This window comes from Triturus cristatus, chromosome 7 (assembly GCF_964204655.1).
Source record: "Triturus cristatus chromosome 7, aTriCri1.1, whole genome shotgun sequence".
Classification (NCBI taxonomy): domain Eukaryota; kingdom Metazoa; phylum Chordata; class Amphibia; order Caudata; family Salamandridae; genus Triturus; species Triturus cristatus.
This window is the reverse complement of record NC_140590.1, coordinates 736,603,415-736,623,771: the sequence shown is the minus strand read 5'-3', so window position 1 is coordinate 736,623,771 and position 20,357 is coordinate 736,603,415. Positions and strand designations below refer to the sequence as shown.

The following is a 20,357-nucleotide window of genomic DNA, read 5'->3' as shown; positions in this document are numbered from 1 at the left end:
TATTTTTTAAGAGGAATTAGATAATGGAGGCCTTGCACTACCGAATATTAGAGATTATTACAATGCTTACTTTGCTCAGTATCTGATTCGATTTAAATCTCCAACATCAAATTCTAACGTATTTATTAGTTTTTTCTTTGATTTAATTTTTTCGGAAAGTCAAATTTCTTCCCCCCTTCAAGTTCCTAAATCTCCCAAGCTGGTTAGGTATAAGATAATTGCCTGGTTCTTTAGGAAGCGTACAGCTATGCTTGGAAGATATTCTCTTTCTCTGTTTAATTCTTCCTCTTTATTGATAATTTTTTTCTCATTTTATGGGCATGGGTTTGGCTCTGATTTAATGGGTCATTGGACAAATGCTGGATTTAGTAAAGTGGGTGATTTTCTGGACCATACAAGGTGGATAACTCCGCCGGAGATGCGATTACTAATTGCAAGAAATTTTTTGTTAGCCGGGTCTTACATTTACATTTATCAATTCCTGCTACAACATGCTCCCATTTCGTTTACTCAGATTTCTACTCTTAACAACGATCTTTTTTTTAATAATACTTTGATAAGGAAACCCGGAGAGTGGAAGCGTTGTCTTGCTCAGTCTAGACAAAGGGATCTGGGCGCTAAAGTCATAAAAAAATGGTGGGAACAAGAAAATCATGTATTGACATTGTCCACGTGGCGAACCATTAATAAGTTTAATTTTTCCACATTACGGGGAGCTAACTGGCGCAGAAAGTTATTTTTGGGAAAATGGCTTTTGTATCGTACTCCGGCGGTAATAGCCAAAATGTATAGCACCCATCTTACGAATTGTTTTCGATGCTTAAATTTCGCCCTTGCTAATTGGACTCATGTAATAGCCGATTGTTGTATGGTAAAAGCATTCTGGGATGACATTTTTGTTTTTTTGAGCGCTAATTTTCATATTCAGATATCTTTAAATGTCAAATTGATGCTCTATGGCTTCGATCCGCACCTCAATTTATCTGAATCCTTTGCTAAATTAGTTTATATTTGCATGGCTGTTGCCAGATCGTTGTTACTTCAAAACTGGCGTACAAATCAGACTTCATCTATGTATGAATGGTTATCTAAAATGCGTAGAGTAAAGATAAGTGAGCGAAGCTATGCCTTGAGGACTGGGGGGGGGAAGAAAATTTGAAAAATTGTGGGGGGCTTTCTTTGATTAATTTGTAAACATCTTATCGAAAGTGGGGTATATTATATGAGAAAGTACTTAATGGTTTGTTTTTCTGTATTCTGTATATGTATGACACCATTTAATTTCAATAAAAAAAAAAGAGACTTGTTTTTTTTAACCCGACTTTTGCTCATTATTGTTTTATTTCTGTAAATGACAGCATTTGATTTCTATGCATCTTCACTAATTCTGTTGCATTTGCATTTTTTCTACTTTCAGTATTGCACTTTAAAATTTTAATAAACGTTCATGGTTTTCTCAAAATTTCTGATCTCAAACTTTTTCTGAGGCAGTCCTTTCTTATTGACTGTACTCCGAAATGCTGTTCCAATCTTGTCTTAGCGGACACATTACGTTATAAACTTTAAGGCTAATGCTGCCCGATCCCCTGAAACTCTGGGCACACCATTTTTGTACTGATTATCTAAGCCATAGCGCTCTCTCAATTTTGGTGTCAGAAGTGGGATCAGGGATTAGATATCTCTTTCAAGATAATTTTTGTCCCAGATATGGATTTTGTCTATATTACCCCGGTGTCCGTAATTTGGATTATTTGCAGTGGTGAGTATGGCTGGAATAAATTCTAAGTGACTGAGAACAGTTTGGTATGTTGTTGCTCTATTTTGGGATCTGTAGCCTGAGAGTGCACATTTGTGCAGAATTATGAATTATACTGCCTGTGAGATTTTAGGCTATGCATTGCTAATTTGCCTTTCTTTAAGAGGTTAAATTACTGTGATTTTGATGTTTGGGGATTGTTATTCGTCATTCTGTTTGTCACTGTGTTTTCATGAATTTAATTGCAATGTGTCGAAGAAGTTGTTGAATTTTTATGGTCTTTGCTTATTTTGTGAGTTTTGGGATTTATTTTGAGTACTAGTAATGGGTGCTGTACAGAAAAACCTAAAGTCCCTGCCATTTCTGCTTTGAAAAGTGAGAGGATTCCTCCCGAAGCTTCTCATGCATATGAAATGATGACGGACGTCATGCGTCATACATCTGTGTGGTTAAAAGACTGGCATGTTCATTTCTGGCGACAAAGATATGCAATTTCATGTAGAGGGTACTTTCAATACTTGAAAGCCGCAACCTAGACTACACAATTTGAAACAATGGCATCAAGTGGCCATAGAAAAGGAGAGGAAAAGAATGATGAAGCTGTTTAGAAATGCAATGAGTCAGTGGTAAGAATCCAAGTGGGGTGTACAGAAAAAGGTGTGCAAGAGGATGCAATGCAAGCTGTAACAATATTCCCTTTAATAATTAATGAATCAGACAAAAGGAAAATTGGAAAAGAGATGGATAAATGGATTCGGATAAGGAGGATAATTTCCCAAATGATCTGCTAATTACTAGACCTCCTGCTTATACAGATGATGAACAGAGACAAAGACCACCAGTACCTGATATGGGTGCAGCCAAACCAGGCATGAGTACACAAGAAATAACTGTTTAGATAAATAGGGTTTGCCAATCTAACTCCATGTTACCTGGGCAAATTGCATTTAAAAAAAGGGGGACGGTATACTGTAGGGATAAATTCAACCTAAGGTACTTATGCCACAATAAAATCATTAATTTTCACTGGGAAATCGACCTACTCAAACATAGATGTCTAATATCAATTCATTACACAAATTCTATCTGTACATCTGGCTGCGATAATTGAAGGATGACAATCACAAATGTCCTATACAAAAACAAAGTATTACAAACCCCCGCAAATGCAAGATAGCTCTTTGTCCAAACTTTTCCTTGTTTCTCCCATATGATTAAAAATATGAAGGTGTTTATATAATCATTCACAATGATGATGCCTAAGGGAGAGGAGGATTGCATGATTGGTGCAGTCCTAGAGGTAGACCAGTGTGCCCATATACAGATGGTGAGCCGACTGGGCACCCCTATCTTTTTTAACCAATTCTGGTGCTACCCATGCCACGGTTCATTCCGTGGTGGTTTTAAACTTACCACTCTTGCGAAAAGAAGCCCAAGTTGTTGGGATAAGTAATACATTACTAATTTGGTTTCAGCAAATGTCCCAGAGAAAACAGGACTCATAAAAAATTATCATCAATTCATATTGTGTGATTTGAGTCCATTTGACTTACTTGGCAAAGACTTTTTAAGCAAGATAAATGGAGTGTTTTATTGCACACCGGATTGTGTTGCAATTATAACACAAGATGTGCATTCAGTATTTTTAAAAAATCACAAGAATCAAGAGTTCCTTTGTTCCCAGTTTTTACAAAATTTGACCTACCTCTCAATTTAAGAAACACAGTGAAAAAAGAGGAATGAGATTTCACAAGTACAAAATACAACCTACCTCTTCATTTAAAACACACAGTGATAGAATAGGTATGAGATTTCACAGGCAAAGACAATATAGATAAAGAGATTACTAAAGAATGCAGAACCAGTTAGGTTTCAGGTCAAATCAGAGGCAATTAATCTTCAATACAAGCTCTTGTAAGAAGCAGAAAAGGGAATGAAGCCTACAGAGAAAATGTTAGAGCAGTGTTTTTGTACGAGAAGGGCTTGATAATCCCTGCAACTCACCCATGATGGGCAATAAAATAAATGAGTGGAAAGTGGAGGGTAGTCCTAGATCTTAGTTAAATAACCATTGTTGTAGTTCCCTGTTGTCCACTGCTAACATTTAGTTCCAGATCCCTGTGGATGCAGAATGGTATGCAGTTATTGATTTAAGCCATGTATTCTTTTCCATTCCTCTTCATGTGGAATGCCAAAATCTTTTCACAATTCGATCCTCAACAAAGTTCTAATTTGATGTTTGATCTTAGGCTTCTGCCCAGCTCACAGGACAGACACAGTACTGTTAGCATCTGTTGATGAGACATGCCTGGTTTTGGACCATGGCTACAATCCTTTTAGACCTGTCTGCAGCCTATGTACTGTCAACCACAGCATTCCGATCCAGTGGCTGTCTGACTTGAGTATTAACTTAGGGGCTTGGGCTTGGATTCAGTCTTTCCTGACAGATCACCATCAGTGTGTCTTCTTATCCTGTTTCAATTGTCCTTATAGCATTTGTAGTGTTGGATCTCCCTGAGCTTTTTTTATTTAGGCTCACAATGGTTTATGCTTATATAGCTTCTTTTGAATTCCTGGTAAGATCATTTGGTCTCTTTTTTTTTTAACACGTGGAAAGGACATACAAATGTCTTGATGTAAGCTTTTTTTCTCATAGCACTCGGATAAACTTTCCTACAGCTGTGGTCGCTTGGATGACTATAAATATATTAAACCTAAACATTGGTAAATCTGAGGCTTTATTTATTGGCAACCAGCCTTTGGTTTTGTCTTCCACCTGTTAGTGTCCCATTCTTGGTCCTACTCCACTCCCAGTTGAGTCAGTGAGTGACACCAATCTGTTGTCTATTATCAACATAAATAACATTGCCACCACATCTGCTGCACTCCTTGGGAGCCGGAAGAAAGTCCTTCCCTTTAGCTCACTGTTCAAGCTGTGATTTCATTTTACGCTGATGGTGCCAAAACAACTCTCCTGGGACCATCAAAAAATGTATGGCAACGCTGTATGTGAATCAAACTGCAGCATTTCTTTTGCTGCTGAATTTACATCCTTGCTCACACATCAAATCTCATCTTCATACTCTTCACTGGCTTCCTGTTTGCAAGCCGATTATTTTCAAATCCTTGTGTACAGTTCATGAAGTTGTCGTCAACACAAGGATCCTCTATCTCATCTCTAGTTACCATGCATAACACAATCCCATGATTTATGTTAATCTTCGCTTATCCTACTCAATAATCTACCTTTCTTCAACCTGAGGGAGAGTTGTTTCTTACTCAGACACCTCTTTGTGGAACAGTCAGAAAGTTAAGCCTCAAAAGATGAGCCTTTGAACTTTTGAGTAGTTTCACGAAATCAGGATCTCATCAATGTTGTAAGGCTTTCCTGATGACACATACATGTTACTTAAAAATTAAAGTCTAATTGTATGACAAACACGAGACACACAAACTCAATAGAATGTGCAAGACTTAGGGTCTAGAAAACTCATTCTTTGAATGATGATGCTAGAGAAAGTGTGCATGATCATGATCACATTGCAGAGCCACTGGCATAGAAAAAATCTGGAAGGAAGACAGATTAAAGGCCGGATACATTTGTTTGTATTTCAAATGCATCTCTGACGGAGACATTGTTTGTTCTGTACAATGCAGATACAAAAGACTGCACAGCAACTCCCCCTATCCACTCCATGCAGAACAATTGAGCAGAAGGGTATAAACAGACCTGAGATTTTGGATGGGTAAAGACACAAGGTCTGATTGCTTGAGGGAAGATGTCAGAGTGCCATTTTCAAAACACAGGCCCCACAGCTTCCTAATGTAGGTGCAGATAATTACATGGCTAGGCATAATTTAATTAGGGGAATACTCAACATTCAGTCAATAGAATAACCACGAGGCTGGTATTAAAAATCCATCCATACATTAATATATGTCTTAGATAGGGATCAGACTAATTAATTGCAGATTGTAGGGATGTGTGATGTAAAATGCCTTTCTAATGGTCCTCTTTTTGATCATTTGAAAATAATCCAAAATAATATAATAAATATAAAGAACAGGAAGAATATAACCTAAGGGATGGGATAGAAGGAAGGGCTCCCAAGAGATATCAATCCTTTGATGAGTGCTATTGTTATTTCTCACAGGATCATGGCGGTAAGAAGGAGGAATCAAGAAAAGATGCCCCCATTTCCTGAAGACCTGACAAGGGACAAGAGTTGCAGCAGCGAAGGGGAGAGAGTCAATGGCCAGAACCCTTAAAGTCACCTCTTCAGAAGAAAAGAGAGCTTCAGCAAGAAAACAAGATGCCTCACAGAATGAGAGTTCTAATGAGGAAAAGAACACGAGAGGTGTCAGTGCTAGACAGTGCAGTGGATACAACTATATCCCACCATAAGTTAAAACTCCATTTGATCATGGAGGTTTCTAATAATTATGTACAAATAGAAATGCCTGATGGACATCTAGATAAATCAGATTTAATTTACAAAGTTGAAAAACATATTGGCGGAGATAAGGAATGGATAATTAAAATGAGGTTTTGGACTCACTTGATGGATCCCTATCATATAATACTAGAAGAAGAAGATTATTATACCAGAGTCTCCATTAGGGGATGAAGTTAGAATAGGAGCGTTTTCTTCGTTAATGCTCCAGCTACTTACTGTCTGATAAGCCACAAATATATGTGTTACATTGGCTCCTGCACTGTAAAATAACCAGGCACATTGGTGTAAAGAAACAATACCACATGTGATTCCCTTAAGTGATGAACCACAGGTTCAATAGTAATATCCAATAAAACCAGAAGCTCAAAAAGATCTGAAAGAATATAGAGGTGTATTACAGTGTCATGAAATAGTAGTCCTGTGCCCATCAAAAGTTAACACTCCTGGATACCCGCTCCTAAATCCTGATAAGTCCTGGAGAATCGTACTGGACTATAATGACTTGACTTTACATCCGCAGTACAGAATGCATATAGCACTGGATTATTGAAGCAGCTCAGGCACAACAATACAAAACTGCTCAAGATATAAAAAATGTTTTTTTACACAAGGTTGTCCAGAATCATATTACTTTCCTTCCTTTACACTAGAAGTCATCCAATATAGTTTCACACAACTCCCCCAGGGGTATAAAATAGCCATGGAGTATTTTCTAGCAGAATAATTACATTATTACAAGGTGGTTTCTCATGTTAATGACATACACATAATAGATGATGGTTTAGAAGAAAATTTGCAAAATGTAGACAGCATGGTTACAAATTAAATTTCAGAAAATCCACAATATGCTTTTCAATGTAAACTTTCTAGGATATGAAATATCCAGTGAAGGCAAATGACTTGCACCTGGGTTCTACGAGGAATGTGTGTCACTTGAGTAAATTACAAGCATTGTTGGGATTCTGGAACTTCAGCAGAACATATTTGGCACATCATGCTCAGACAGGAAGGTCTTTAAATCAGCTGATCAAAGCTACATTTTCTAGAAAAGGTTAGAAGAATAAACATACACAAATACTCATGATTTACAAAGAAACATGCCTGAAACAGCATATTTACAAATAACAAACAAAATTTGGTGTCAGAAAATGTACCCAGTTAATCCGTAAGCATGCATTGCATATATATAAATAACAATTATTAACCACAGAGAATATGCGATTTGCTCCGGTAGAGAAACCCTCACTGCACTATAGGCAGCAATTATTAAAGAGCAACCTACAGCTCAACTAAAGAAATTCATTATAGTAAGACCAATACTATCCTCAAAGGGGTCAACTAGAGCAAGCATCCTGAAAACAGGTGCATTAAACTTCCATTGGGTGCAAAGGGCCCTGAGTCCAGCCAGTACTGATGTATTGTTGGAGTATGATCCAACATTGAAAACACATTAATTCCTACGATATCGACAGGTGATTCCTGGAGCCCCGTTTACAAAACAATTACATGAGTATCGTAAGTGTTTTTTTTTAAACTAATGGATCAGTAAAGCCAGGAACAGTTACGAAACAGTGATACAAGGGAGATTGGAGAGTTCGGAATTTAAAATCAAAAATATACATGTAGAAACCCTTTGGGGGCTCAATTGAACAAACTGCAGTGCAAAATGAACACCGCTTAGCTTTTCAGAAAATCAACAGGTTAGTTCTGACCTCTATTAAATCCAGGTCATTGTTTTGTGTGCATGGATACAATGTTGACTTAAGCATTGGCGGACCAATGATTACAAAGACTTATGGGGAAAGACGATAAAAGCCCCAAAAAAACTTAGGACTCAGATAGTTGCTCTCCAATGACAACTTCTGACATACTCTCAGCAGCCCAATCATCAGACAGTAAATCAAAGCCAATCTCCTGTCTTTCTGGAGAAGTATAGTTACTACCTAGAATCTACAGTTAGTATATCTAAAGTAGCAGAATTCTACATACCAAATAGGTCCAGCTCATTAAACTTGATAAAAATCACTCATGGAGAAACAGGCTTGCATATGCTGTAGTGTCCGCAACGGTATACCTCCAACAGGAGCGTTACTGCTGGGTATTGATGCAAGAACAAACTAAACAGTATGTACTGCTAAATAAATATTGTACAATTGTGAGACCTCTGCTAACTACTTTGGGGAAAGCAGTACATCCCTTTCATATTGTCTACATGACCATGTCAGGCTGCTCCAGTCAGTAGACTGTTAGCAGACAGGTACCAATATGTGGTGGACTCATGCAAACAATTTATGTGAGTATGGCCCCAACACCAGGCTATGGCTCATGCAGTCATAAAAATCTTGAATGGCTTAGTACAAAGGGTACAGTTCATACATTTCATTCTGATCAAGGGCAAGCTTTTACCTGTAAGGCATTAGCAGAGGCACTTGCTAATGTGGAAGTAATTCTCGAATACCCATATTTCGTTATGCCCAGTTCAAACAAGGTCATCAAGACAGCTAATGCCAGGTTAAAACAAGCCTTAGCTGTGGGGGTCTTAGACAATGGTGGGCCACGGGTTCAGAGCCTGTTAGGTGTGCAAAGTGAAATAGGCATTATGCAGGGACGTATAATTCCACAGCTCACCTTACAAAATGCTATTCGGAGTGAAAATGCATGTACAGAACCTTCCAGGATGAGAGGATCCAAATGATCCTTCATGGCTTAGACTGTTGCAGGAGCTGCAGCATATCTGGGATAGTCTAAGCCAGACTACAGCCCCAATTCAATATCTAGTTACTGGCTCATTACAAAAGGTTGTGTGAATGGTAGAAGTATTGGGATTGACAGAAGAGTTCAACCTCTTGATATCCTGTAGCAGTGCTAGAAACGAAAATAACAAGAAAGGTGATACTATGACAGTTGCCTGGGAGAAAGAGAATGGGACTGGTGTCAGCGAACACAGTGCAACTGTATCCTCTGGACGTTTCCTAAAGCCACACATGGCTGTGCAACCAGCAACTCAGATGCAGAATGTGTGTCAGCCAGATTCCTCTCATAGATCTGAAGACCAGTCAGTACAAAGCACAGATCAACAAGCGGTAAGAACTCTAAGAACTGCTGACAAAGTAATATTACCAACTGGACCACCTCTGCAACATCCAATGAAAATTTTGAATATTCCAGTATCTGAGGCTTCCATAATTGGAATTCAGAATTATCAGAATGCGAGACAATTCCACTAAATGATGTGATGTTAAAGAGCCTACCCAGTCAAAAAAAAAAAAAAAACGAATGAAAAGTCTTCTTTACAAAATAAATTGAAGACATTTAAAGGTAATATGACCTGCATATGTTTTATTGGGGGTACCACATTCGCTCACTTACCCTTTGAAATCTAGACGAGGGAAGCAGATAGCCTTAGCCCTAGGCACAGCCATTCAAAACATATTGATACACTGGAGAACCCCCCGAATCCTCGCACACACAGGGTGGTACCAGCGATTGTGGCATGTACTGGGCATGGAAAAGATTTATCTTGCATTGGCCGGGAAAGGCTCCTCCTTCAGTGACCTCTGGCAGCCATTCCTTGCTTTGTTAGCTCCAGAGTTTCAGGAGTTGTACTGCCCGAAATATTTGCTCCTCTTGCGCCTCACAGCACCAGACTTCTCCACATAGATTGCCCTTGCTTTATACACGACAAACCATTCTACACAGCGCTGTTTCGATGTAATGGACCGGGGGAGGCGGGGGTGGTTCTTTCTGCATCTTCCTTCTTTTCTTTCTCTTCTTTCTGGGTGGTGGGAGGGATTGTATTTGTTATGTGTTGCTTCCATATTACCAATGCACTTACTAGCAGATACGATGGGCCCTGCGTGGCCCAACTCTTGCACGTTTGTCTCCTGTATTGCTTAATAAAAACATTTAAACCTAAAGGTAGTAAGAAAGAAAATATATTAACACCAGAGGCTTATGTCTACCTCACACAGATATCAAATTTGGTAGTGATTTGGTTAACAAATATGTTTTTTCCCTTTAAGGTGACACATAGAGAATGAGTTACAGATGTAGAGAATCCAGCTGCAACATGTTTAATGCTAACAACCAAAATTAAATAGACTGAGTTACTAGGGAAATGTTTTAAAGAAGAATAATAGCCACATTGCTGCAAGATGGTTTCTATTGGGAGAAATTAGATTATCAAATTTTGAGATCAGAAGAAACTCCCCAAGTTCCACACAAGTTTCATCTTCATTTAGATGGTATCTTACCTCTGAATGGGACAGAAACACTGAAAAATCTGCTCTTAGATTATAGATCTATAGACACATATTTCAAAGATCCTCATCTCACTGCTTAAAATTAAAAGCAGATTCCTTTCTGCAAGCGATAGGCTGACTGGTGTCGATATAGCTCATAATCATCAAGAACATTATATTGGAACCAGCAATGGGTACAGTGGGTGGTTCATTGAAGAAAAATGCCGGTGTTTTAAATCTCCATTGAAATGCAAAAATTATGCTGGATGTATTTTTATAATCGAATACAAGATTCATTTGTATGTTTATTTCTAGACACAAAGTAATTTATTCAAGAGGATTGTTAGATGGCTATGCAGAGAAAGTTATTGTGTTTGAAATCAACAATACCAATAAAATGGGCATGAGGAACAGAAAGGTAGCAGATTCAAGGGTCAGATACTATACTTTTAGGGCCAGATGTACAAACAAGGAATTTGCAACTCGCAAATTGCGTCGCAATGGCAGCTTGCAATTTGCAGGTCACGAATTGGTATGTACAACAGTGTCTGAGACACTGATTGCGATTCCCAATGGGGTCGCAAATTGCATGCCTCATGCATATTAATGAGGCACTTGCAATTTGCGACCCTATTGGGAATGGCTGGCCCTCCCAGAGATAGTGGCCTGCTGGGCTCAGTAGACCTCCATGTCTGGGACTGCTTTTAAATAAAGCAGTTTTTTTTAATGCAGCCCGTTGTCCTTAAAGGAAAACGGGATGCATTTAAAAAAAAGAAAAATTAAACTTTTTGTTTATTTTTTTAAAGGCAGGTAGTGGTCCCTGGGACCACTGCCTGCCTCTAAAAAATATTTTCCTCTGCATTTGCAAAGGGGAAAGGGTCCCCTGGGAACCCCTTCCCTTGTGCGACTGCATTACCACCCTATTGAAGAGGGCGGTAAATTGCGAGTGTTTTGCGACCGCAATTGCGTTTGCAAAACATTGTTACATAGGGTTGCGAGTCGCAATTAGGAAGTGACGCCCTTCGAACACCCCTTCCTAATTGTGAGTCGCAATTCCTATTTAGTGAGTCGCAAATAAATTGTGATTCGCTAAATAGAGTTTGTAAATGGCCCTAACAGTTTTTGCATGGGCAAACGGGTCGCTAACCCATTTGCACATGCAAAAATGGGTCGTACATCTGGCCCCTAGAGTGTTCTTTTCCAGAATATTTTGTATATGTGAATTGTACTATTCAATAGGCAATGTATGCAGGCTTTCCTACTGTTAATGAGCTGTTAATACCTTTAACACTGAAAAGAAATGATTCTCACTTCTCAAATGGGAGACAGCACTGAGTGAAGATGAAATGAAAGCATTGATTGCTAATGGTACTTTCAACAATGTGTCTCCTGAATCTGAAAGAACTTATGTTTGTGGTTTGCACACAAATGAATGTTATAAAAGATTTGGCAAAGGAGAAGCAGGACCAGTGGTGAATATAGCAGAATACACAACAACGCTTATATTATTTGTAAATTCTGTCAAAGGTGGGTTAGTGATTTTTCACAAGAAACCATAAAAGAATACATAAATCATTGTATGAAAACGTAAATATTTATGTTTTTTTAAAGTTCAAAATAACAGAAAAAAATGAAACTTGATTTAATTGCATTAACTACTATGCAGCAGTTAAAACATTAAACTGCTGGAGAAACTCTTCAAAATGTAAGAGAGAAGTAGATGCAGAAAAACATTCAGGGAACATTTAATATAATAGAAAATGATTTCAAATGATAAAGATGAAAATATATTCAATTTAATCAAAAACGTAATTTACTTTTGATGCTGTGAAGAACACATCAGAAAATTATAGATATGAACATGAATAGTTTAGGACTACATTTAATTACAGACAAGAACTGAAATCACATAGAGTTCCATGGAACCATGTTAGTGATGTTGAAATATTTTGTCTATATAATCGGAGCAATCATCCATAAATGTTAAGTGAGATTCAATCTATAATTTAATTTCAGTACAAGAGTTGGAATTATTGGCTTATACTTCACATGAAAAATCAATTATTACAGGGTTACTTCTTGGATTTATTATGATACCTATTAATGAGTTACAAGTTGAAGGATGTCTTTTAAAGAAAAATGATGGACGGTACACACAGCTAGGGCACTCAATCTTCAAATATGTATGGTAAATACAATATTCAATACATTCTTTATTTAAATAAAAACCCATATTTTTAAAAGCAAAAGGCTGTTTAAGTTTAGTAGAAATTTCACGTATATGTACAAAATATTTTTTGTCATGAACTCCAAATAACTACAGCTAATAGTAACTAAATTTTTTACCAAATATAGACATTTTTGAGATTCTAAAAACAACGAAAAAGTGTTTCTATTTTGAAACTTAACAAAGGATCCACATATTTAGGGGCCTATTAGCATTGCGGGCGGATCGCCACTGCCCGACCGGCGGTGGCGATGCACCCGCCAAAACACCCCACCGGACGGCCATTTATCCCCTGCCACATTAGCATGCCGGGGGGTACCGTGGCAAACGGAAAGACCGTCTGCCGATTTTCTGCTGTTAGGCAATCGTCTCGATTGCCTGCCGGGCGGAAAAGGCCCATAATATAGTGGCGGTGCCTTGCAGGCACCGCCATCCATATTATGATGATGGCAATGGAATGCCTTTCCATGGTGGAGACTCCGCCATGGAAAGGCATGCAGTGTTTACTTTGGGGGCCCGTTGCGGGCCCCCGGGGATTTGGGGGGCTGCACTTGGCATTGGCATTCACAAGGTGGCATTCTCAACATTGTGGTGGGTGCTGCTTAAGGCACCGCCCGCCACAATGTTGAATTTGCGGGATGCGACCGCCAGGGTGGCGGTCGCATCCTAATTGGCAGTGTGGGATCACTGCACCACTGGCGGCCTGTCCCAGCACTGCTAGGGTGGCGGGCGGACTGGAGTCTGCACGCCATCCTAATGGGGGCCTTAGTTACTACTGAATATTGTGCCTACACACTACAGGCTAGATGTACTACAGTTTTTAGGGTGAGCAAACGGGTCTAAAACCCATGGGCCCATGTACAAACAGTTTTTGAACAGTAATTAAATTGTGACTTACAAAATACAGTTTTCTGACTTGGAAGGGGCGTTCACTTCCAAATAGGGACTCCATAGCCATGTAGGAATGTTTTGCGACCGCATTTGCGGTCGCAAAACACTCGCAAATTACAATCTACTTGAAGTAGGTGGTAATGCATTCACAAATGGAAAGGGTCCCTAAGGGACCCCTTCCCCTTTGCAATTGCATGCAAAATCATTTTGAAGGGCAGGCAGTGACCCCAGGGAACACTGCCTGCCCTTAAAAAAATGAAAGGAGAACGTTTCCTTTTTTTTTTTTTTTTTAATGCATCCAGTTTTCCTTTAAGGAAAACAGGCAGCTTTAAAAAAAAAAAAAAGCTGCTTTATTTAACAACAGTCCCAGTCATGGTGGTCTGCTGGGCTCAGCAGGCCACCATCCAGCCATTCCAAATGGGGTCACAAAATGCGAGTGGCTCATTAATATTCATGAGCCTCGCATTTTGCGACCCTATATCCAAGACACTGTTGTACATGCCAAATACCGATTCGCAATTTGCGAGTCGCAAAAGCGACGCAATGCGCGAGTCGCAAAAGTGACGCAATTTGCGAGTCGCTATTTGGCAGATTGTACATCTGGCCCCAAGTACGCTAACACAAGAAATACTAACTACCCTCCACTGGCCAAATACTAACAAACTCTCAGATGCAAATCTTAAATTGATAAGCATAACAACATTGTTATAGAAACAAAAAACACTGAAAGACGTCTATGAAGATCAAGTTACACGCTGTGCAATTAGATTAGCACAATTGTTACAGGCTAATTTATTGAAGGGTTAGAAACTATCTTAATTGTGTCGAACACAACAGGCATATCACTTACTAGAACAGCAGGAGAGAGTATGTTAGGACTATTTAAAGAAGCATTATGGTCAGCTTCGCATACACTAGGGTATATCTTTTCGAATGTTTTCAAACAGTTGGCTCCAATTATAATAAAGGATGCAATTGAATTGTTTGTCGTTCTGAATATGAAGAAATGAACAGACTCAGTAGACAGAAGACGATTTGGAACACTTCGAAGGAGAATGTCTCCCTGCATGGCTTTTTTAAGATTGCACCCATGCGCTGAGTGACCCATAAACTAAGTATGTTGTGCTTTGACCTTTTTTAATTTGCCTCAGTGCACACAACAATCATGCATGCATACTGAGGACCATTGAGTTGTGGACTGAAACCCAGAGCGAGACTCTATGGTCAGGAGGGGTACACCATGCCTGCCCTCTAGCATGACCATGTCTACTGTTGACTCAAACTATAGCCATAGATGCATAGTGCTGGCAGTTTGTTTCTGTATATTGACAGGGTGAGAAATTGTATATTTTCCTTACATATTATGGTTGCCCTACTGGCCTCTGCTGTCGAAATAGGGTGTCCACTATTGTGCAATCTGGTCTTTTGCTGCATTCATTGTGCATGGTTAGGAATTAAACGATGCTGTATGTGTGAAGGGAGGTGCTCGGAGTGTGTATGTCACGGATGACAGTGGGAACTGGGAAACACATCTTTGGATCTCTATAAGCAAGATTTAGAAACAGAAGGCTAGAAGTAATCTGCCAGACACTCCAGGGGTCAACTTTAATTCCCCGATGAACTACCAATCCACAGGCTGGTGAAGCACCCACACTTGAACAGAGGCGGGATCTTCTCTTGCTAGGCAGGGAGTCTTGTTTGGGTTGTGACATCATGTGTGAATGTGTAACTTTACCGTGTCCAACCCCTACTGTTCTGCTAGGCTGTAGTTGCAGCGGAGAAGAGGCACGGCCAAGAGAACAAATGAGCTGTGATTGGGTGGCTGCGGAAGAGCAGCACGCCTCTCGGACTGCTTCCCCTGGACCACATTAGGAGGTAAAAGGTCCCACTGAGGACCAGGCCAGTGTAGAGACTGCCAGTTACACCTATTCATTTGTAGGTGGCCTCCCAAAGCAACACACCATAGAGGCACAGAAAGCTCATTGACTGACCTTCAGGGTCAAGGAAAGAGCAGAAGTTGAACCACGTATTACACTGTGAGGCCTTACCTGCCTAGTTCCCTTAGTATTTGTACGTCCACCAGGTATTATGTTCTAGTGATTTGTGCAGTATATTTTGCCCATTGTATGGCATACATACATACATACATACATACATACATTGCTTTTTCTTATGACTTAAAGCAATGGCCGAACAATCATAATATGTTGTGCTTTTTCGTGAGCTGCAGAGTTCTGAGTCTCCAAGACACTACATCTCTAAGAAAGCCTTGGTCTGCTTGACCACCAAGCTCAGAGTCAAGAGCACTCTTAAGTAAGCCTGGGCAAAGCACTACGCTACGCTCGCGTAGTTTGCGAAGTTTGCGCTACTTCGCACTACGCGAATTGCACGTAGCACTGTGCAAACATGCATAGCGTAGCATTGCGTAGTGCAGCGGTCATTTTTTGTTTGCTCGCGGTCCTCAACATCATGTTGGCGACCGCGAGCAAGCAAAATGACATCCCGGCGAGACTTTTTACTTGTTCGCGATCAGCAACATCAAGTTGCCGATCGCGAGCGTGGAAAATAAACATCCCGGCGAGATTCTCAACGCGAGGAGGTCAGGCTTCTCATTGCGAGTGGTCGCGTATGGTCGCGACCGTTCGTGATGAGAAACTACCAGTCCGCGTTGAGAAATCTGCCGCTCGAGTAAAAATCTACTCGAGCAGCAGAAAACTACAGCTCGCACTGTGCAAGATGCCGTTTTCAATGATTGCACAGTGCCGGATGCTTGTCCGCACTGTGCAATCATTGAAAACGGCATCTTGCACAGTGCGAACAGGGTACTACGCAGTTCGCGAAGTGCTACGCGTAGTTCGCGTAGTGCGAAGTGCACTTTGAGTAGCTTCGCGTAGTGCTACTTCGCGAACTGCGCCCAGGGTTACTCTTAAGGCCTGTTGGACTTGGCCCTTCTGGCAGGTTCACCCCTAAACGTTTTGCAATCATCCTAGCCTTTTTCCCTATGGAGTGTCAGTGGTTTTAGACCCCTAGGCACTTTAGCACGGTGTCCCCGTATAAAGTGCGTGCACTCTGTGTTACATTTAATGAGACTGACCTGCCCTCCCATAGGAATGCATGGGGAATGTGTGTGTCCATGGTAGTTCCTGATGCGTGGGGAGTGCAGGGTCGAGTTTGGTATGTGCGAACTCATGAGAGTGAATGCTGCGCGATGATGTGTGCGGCGTTACTGTGTCTGGTGTAGAAGTGCCACTTCTGGATGCTGGCATGTCTGTGTAATAAATGTGAAGTGACTGTCTGGCTTGTGATTGGCTGGTGTGCTTGGCTCCAGGAGTCAGGGGTCTGCCCGAGTTGTGAATAGGGAGATTTACACCCAGATGGGTGGGAGGAGTACACCTGGGACCTGAATAGGGCTGGGCTTTCCCCACACAATGCTGGCTCCGCCCCCTGTGGTGCGACTGATGTCCCTGACCTGTTCTGTGAATAGGGAGAGGGGCTGAGCAACACAAAGTGCTCAGGAACCAGTTGCATCTGGTTCGCCCCTTCCCTGCACCTTGAGACAAAGGAAACCTGTGTATAAAAAGGGGCTGTGACCCCAAGTAAAATGTTCTTCTTCTGATCCTAATCGGAGGCGGGGGCCTGCTGCTGCTGCTGGGCGCCAGGAGATACCGCCACTGGGGACTGCCTCCCTGCCTGGAGGGCCCTGTGAGCTGGCCCCTGGGCCCAGCCCTTGCCCCCCTGCCTCCTGAAAGACTTTTACTGGACTCTGTAACTCCAGCGCCTGGGAAGCGCTATGGCTTGGTGATCGCTTGACTTTTCAGCCTGGAAAGCGCTTTATTCTTGTCCTGAGGAGCGCCTTCATGGGGAACAGCAGCGCTGAGCTGCGATAATTTCCGAAGGAATCACGACGTAGGGATTCCCCCGATTTGTGCCTTTTGAGCGGGAGCCTACCCCGCGCTATTGCCGCCTGGAAGATTTACCTATCGTAACGTGGGTGCCCACCCGCATTGCGGTGCTCTTGCGGGTCCCTACCCCGCTTATTTCATTATATTTAATTTAAACGAAGGCGGGAGCCCACCCCGCGCTTCGGTGAAGGGAGAAGAGAGGATCACCGCCGCAGCCCGGCCCGAACAGGAAGCCAGGCAACCTGTGTGAGGGCGTGGGCAGGGCTTAACCAGGAAGCGGACGGGAGCCTACCCTGCGCTCCTGTGATCGCCGCCGAGAAGGAGTGCCGCGTCCAAAGACCCCCGGCGGGAGCCCACCGCGCACGGGGACATGCTGCAGCAGAGGTCTGGAGCTTTGCAGGCTCCACGTCCAAGAGTGGCCCAGAAGAATCCAGGCGGGAGCCTACCCCGCCTGCCTGTGGCCTGGACACGCGGGAGGAAACAGCGCGACGCACGCAGGGCTCCGGGTGGTCAGAGAGCCCTGCATGTTGAGGAGACCGGCAGTGCTGAAGACGCCAGCGAGAGGAGACCGCGGCAGACGGAGCGGAGTCCCCAGGAGCAAGCCCGGTGAGTCTAGAAGGGTTGGGGGGCTCCGTGGGGACTATTGTTGGCACCAGATAAAGGCACAGTGTAGTACTGCCTTTAGAGCGGCCTCGCATGTGTTATTAAAAGCTCCAGTCCGCTCCAGCAGGGGCAGTATTCTTTTAGAGCCAGAGGGGCTCCACCGAAGGGGGCCTTATTCTTTTATTGTCCAGAGGGGCTCCACCGAAGGGGGCCTTATTCTTTTAGAGTCCAGAGGGGCTCCACCGAAGGGGGCATTTTTAGTCTAGAGCCCAGAGAGGCTCCAACGTTTGGGGGCCCTAGCGCTTTTAGAGTCCCAGAGCAGGACTCCAACGTGCACCTGGTTGGTGCTGGCATTTCCCCCAGCTGCCCCGTGTGATAGAGGGCAGCTGCAACGTGGAGCAGTTCTGTTAGAACGGGCACAGTGAATACCCGGGCCCATCTTTGAGTCTACAGCTGCCCAGCAAGTAGTGGGCAGCTGCCATGTTTAGGCCTGATCTTTTGCCCTGCTGTTTCTGCTGCGTGCGCAGCCCAGCCCTGACATTTTGGACAAAGGGCGTTCGAGCCCCTGAGAGGCCAAGTTGACCTGGGGACAGTTTTTCTGTGTTGTGCCCTCACCTAGGGTACATGGTTATTTTTGCATATGTACTTTTGCACAATGTGCGTTGCCTTTACGCTTATTCCTATTGCTAAATGTGTCTATGCTTAGGAGATTGTTTTCCTAGTGTAGGTTATGCTAGTGAGTTCATGGTTCCCTGCGTGATTTGCCTAAGGTGTTTAGGATTGCGTAGGGTGTACTTACCTTTCACCAGTAGTTACTGGTTGTGCTCTACAGTGATAATTTGTGTTACAGTTGATATATGTTTTACATCTACAATTAGTGATGTGTGCTAATTCTGACAGTGGTCCATGTGGCCCTGTCTTGTGTAAATAATCCCCTGTAAATTCTGCCAGTGCCAGTTGGCACAGTGTAAATTGTGTGAATATTATCTAATGTGTTCTAGTATAATACAAAGGCTATTTTTATATATAACCTTGTGTGGAGTTTCTTTTGTGGTGGGTCTTGGGTGTTGTTGCTGGGTGCGCGCGCAAACGCTTTACACCTTTCCTCCGGGATAAGCCTGACTGCTCGTGCCAAGCTACCAAGGGGGTGAGCAGGGGTTATCATTGGCGTGTAACTCCCCAGCCCTGACTTTGAGTGGTGGTTTCTGCCTGGCTCTGGCGCCAGCCCTAGCCAACCAGAAATCCCATTTCTAACAAGGCCCCTAGTAGAACCCCAGAACATCAGAGGCAAACAGATAAAATCACCCTGATCGATGCCTCATAACTCCTGAGTGCGCTGTGGCCCCCAAACTGGTTCTGAAAGGGAGGGAGGAATCCCGTATAGTATATTCACAGTGCAGTGTCATACCAAACACAAAACGAGTCATTTCTCTAAAACAACTCAAAATTGAACTGCCTTTGGGTGCAAAGTAAGTGAGCAGCGCAGCTGCGCTTGTCGGTATGGAAAGCTGGGTGGCGCCTCTGCAAGGCTGGTGTTTATACTGCCGTCCATGTCCTACCACGTCCACTGAGCAGGGAAGCATCGCACCTGCATGCTCGTATTTTTACTCTCCCCGCAGGGTGATGCTGCAGTGACATCAAAAAATACACTTCTAAGACTTCCATTACAATAATTAATTAGTCCCTCTCAAAAAATGTGGCCTATTTCCTAACCTTCCCTCCGAAAGCATGTTACAAAGTCTTCAGAAATCTCATCTGACAATCGTATTGTGCACTAAATATCATACACAAAAATATTGTCGAATGGGTTTGATGTACTATTATTAATTCCAAAAGGGCAATATTTTACAAACAATATTTAGAAGGCAGTATTTATGATAGATAATATTCTGGTACCCTACCTTCCTTCTGCTTTTAAAGGGCAGTATTGGAATAGGATACTTCTAGAAGGGGTGGGATTATCTAGTGAAAGTTAGAACACTGACAGATTTATGGCACCCAGAAGGCGTCGAGCTTTAGCTGCGTCTGTTAAGGCCCGCCTCCTGGGCCGCCGGACGTTCCGCCAGAACTAGGTTTGCCCTCACACCGCGCGCCGGACCAGCTGCGGCCCCCTCTACTGCACTGTGGACACAGGGACAACTTGAGCTCTGCCTGGCTCCCTAAGGCCCGCCGGCGGCTCAGTTACATCTGTGAGCCCTTCTCACTCCTAATTGTTCCTAATACTTTAACACTTTGAGCGACTAATGCAGCCTAATTGGGACACTTTCACATGGATGACAG

General features: G+C 42.3%; 1 protein-coding gene and 1 long non-coding RNA gene across 3 annotated transcripts in view; one reads left to right on the top strand and one right to left on the bottom strand.

Annotated features, from left to right (window-relative positions):
- The window catches only part of LOC146810446 (uncharacterized), a 46,638-nt gene extending 39,359 nt beyond the window's left edge, over positions 1–7,279 (top strand). Inside the window, exon 3 of the long non-coding RNA XR_014966592.1 lies at positions 5,911–7,279. This is a non-coding gene — a long non-coding RNA (uncharacterized LOC146810446). The remainder of the gene's footprint in view (positions 1–5,910) is intronic.
- Positions 1–20,357, bottom strand: part of RBFOX3 (RNA binding fox-1 homolog 3) — a 2,040,484-nt gene that overhangs the window by 1,418,732 nt on the left and 601,395 nt on the right. The gene's annotated exons all lie outside the window — the stretch shown is intronic.